At 38.2% G+C, this 2,786-nt stretch overlaps 3 non-coding genes across 3 annotated transcripts; 1 reads left to right on the forward strand and 2 right to left on the reverse strand.

Annotated features, from left to right (window-relative positions):
- Positions 1 to 241: 241 nt before the first annotated feature.
- On the forward strand, positions 242 to 314 carry trnak-cuu (transfer RNA lysine (anticodon CUU)). The gene has a single exon. It is a non-coding gene; the product is annotated as a tRNA-Lys (tRNA).
- Positions 315 to 1,450: 1,136 nt separating this feature from the next.
- trnak-cuu (transfer RNA lysine (anticodon CUU)) lies at positions 1,451 to 1,523 on the reverse strand. Its single transcript has one exon. It is a non-coding gene; the product is annotated as a tRNA-Lys (tRNA).
- A 944-nt stretch (positions 1,524 to 2,467) lies between these two features.
- Positions 2,468 to 2,540, reverse strand: trnak-cuu (transfer RNA lysine (anticodon CUU)). Its single transcript has one exon. It is a non-coding gene; the product is annotated as a tRNA-Lys (tRNA).
- Positions 2,541 to 2,786: the final 246 nt, after the last annotated feature.

Consider the following 2,786-nt stretch of genomic DNA (forward strand, 5'->3'; position numbering starts at 1 on the left):
CAGATTTCTAGAATGAAAGCTTAACTTTCTAGAACTGCATCTTTACATTCTAGAACTTCAACCTAACATTCTAGAACTGTAGCTTAACATTCTACAATTTAAAGCTAACATTGTAGAATGGCAGCTTAACATTCTAGAACTTCAACCTAACATTCTAGAACTGCCAAGTAACATTCTAGAACTGTACCATTTCAGAAGTTTTAAGTGAAATTTTTGGACCGCAACTCACAACGTGAGAAGTGCCTGGCTAGCTCAGTCGGTAGAGCATGAGACTCTTAATCTCAGGGTCGTGGGTTCGAGCCCCACGTTGGGCGGTGGTGTTTTAGACAGTTGGAATGCCAAGGTTCTGCACTGTATACTGTGGCTGTGTGGGGCAGATCATCTGTCAATCGCAAGATTAGCAATTCCATCCCAGTGTAAAATCCCTGAAATTTACCAGACTAAAACGTGCCTGCATTCTACAATCTTGGCCTGTGCTGACCTCCTGTTCCTCTGATCAAACTAAAGTCTGGTTAACTGCAGGTTAACATTCTTGAAGTTGAAACCTAACATTCTAGAACTGAATATTACATTCTAGAACTCAAACCTAACATTCTTGAACTACAACATTGTAGAACTGTAAGTAAGATTTTCGGACCATAACTCTTACAATTCAAAAACTACATCTTATTGTTCTAGAACTGCAACTTAACATTCCAGAACTGCAGCTTACATTCTGAACTTAAACCTAACATTCTAGAACTGCAGCTTACCATTCTAGAACTACAATGTAACCTTTTAGGACTATGAGCAATCTTTTGGGAACGCAAGTTATACAAATTCTAAAACTTCAACCTATTGCAACTTAGATTTCTAAATGAAAGCTTAACTTTCTAGAACTGCATCTTTACATTCTAGAACTTTAACCTAACATTCTAGAACTGTAGCTTAACATTCTAGAATTTAAAGCTAACATTGTAGAATGGCAGCTTAACATTCTAGAACTTCAACCTATTGTTCTTGAATTGCAACTCAGATTTCTAGAATGAAAGCTTAACTTTCTAGAACTGCATCTTTACATTCTAGAACTTCAACCTAACATTCTAGAACTGTAGCTTAACATTCTACAATTTAAAGCTAACATTGTAGAATGGCAGCTTAACATTCTAGAACTTCAACCTAACATTCTAGAACTGCCAAGTAACATTCTAGAACTGTAACATTTCAGAAGTTTTAAGTGAAATTTTGGACCGCAACTCACAACGTGATAAGTGCCTGGCTAGCTCAGTCGGTAGAGCATGAGACTCTTATCTCAGGTCGTGGGTTCGAGCCCCACGTTGGGCGGTGGTGTTTTAGACAGTTGAATGCCAAGGTTCTGCACTGTATACTGTGGCTGTGTTGGGGCCCCCCCCCAAACACAGCCACAGTATACAGTGCAGAACCTTGGCATTCCAACTGTCTAAAACACCACCGCCCAACGTGGGGCTCGAACCCACGACCCTGAGATTAAGAGTCTCATGCTCTACCGACTGAGCTAGCCAGGCACTTATCACGTTGTGAGTTGCGGTCCAAAAATTTCACTTAAAACTTCTGAAATGTTACAGTTCTAGAATGTTACTTGGCAGTTCTAGAATGTTAGGTTGAAGTTCTAGAATGTTAAGCTGCCATTCTACAATGTTAGCTTTAAATTGTAGAATGTTAAGCTACAGTTCTAGAATGTTAGGTTGAAGTTCTAGAATGTAAAGATGCAGTTCTAGAAAGTTAAGCTTTCATTCTAGAAATCTGAGTTGCAATTCAAGAACAATAGGTTGAAGTTCTAGAATGTTAAGCTGCCATTCTACAATGTTAGCTTTAAATTCTAGAATGTTAAGCTACAGTTCTAGAATGTTAGGTTAAAGTTCTAGAATGTAAAGATGCAGTTCTAGAAAGTTAAGCTTTCATTTAGAAATCTAAGTTGCAATAGGTTGAAGTTTTAGAATTTGTATAACTTGCGTTCCCAAAAGATTGCTCATAGTCCTAAAAGGTTACATTGTAGTTCTAGAATGGTAAGCTGCAGTTCTAGAATGTTAGGTTTAAGTTCAAGAATGTTAAGCTGCAGTTCTGGAATGTTAAGTTGCAGTTCTAGAACAATAAGATGTAGTTTTTGAATTGTAAGAGTTATGGTCCGAAAATCTTACTTACAGTTCTACAATGTTGTAGTTCAAGAATGTTAGGTTTGAGTTCTAGAATGTTAATATTCAGTTCTAGAATGTTAGGTTTCAACTTCAAGAATGTTAACCTGCAGTTAACCAGACTTTAGTTTGATCAGAGGAACAGGAGGTCAGCACAGGCCAAGATTGTAGAATGCAGGCACGTTTTAGTCTGGTAAATTTCAGGGATTTTTACACTGGGATGGAATTGCTAATCTTGCGATTGACAGATGATCTGCCCCAACACAGCCACAGTATACAGTGCAGAACCTTGGCATTCCAACTGTCTAAAACACCACCGCCCAACGTGGGGCTCGAACCCACGACCCTGAGATTAAGAGTCTCATGCTCTACCGACTGAGCTAGCCAGGCACTTCTCACGTTGTGAGTTGCGGTCCAAAAATTTCACTTAAAACTTCTGAAATGTTACAGTTCTAGAATGTTACTTGGCAGTTCTAGAATGTTAGGTTGAAGTTCTAGAATGTTAAGCTGCCATTCTACAATGTTAGCTTTAAATTGTAGAATGTTAAGCTACAGTTCTAGAATGTTAGGTTAAGTTCTAGAATGTAAAGATGCAGTTCTAGAAAGTTAAGCTTTATTCTAGAAATCTGAGTTGCA

The sequence above is a fragment of the Etheostoma spectabile genome, unplaced genomic scaffold (genome assembly GCF_008692095.1).
Source record: "Etheostoma spectabile isolate EspeVRDwgs_2016 unplaced genomic scaffold, UIUC_Espe_1.0 scaffold00018759, whole genome shotgun sequence".
Taxonomy (NCBI): Eukaryota; Metazoa; Chordata; class Actinopteri; order Perciformes; family Percidae; genus Etheostoma; species Etheostoma spectabile.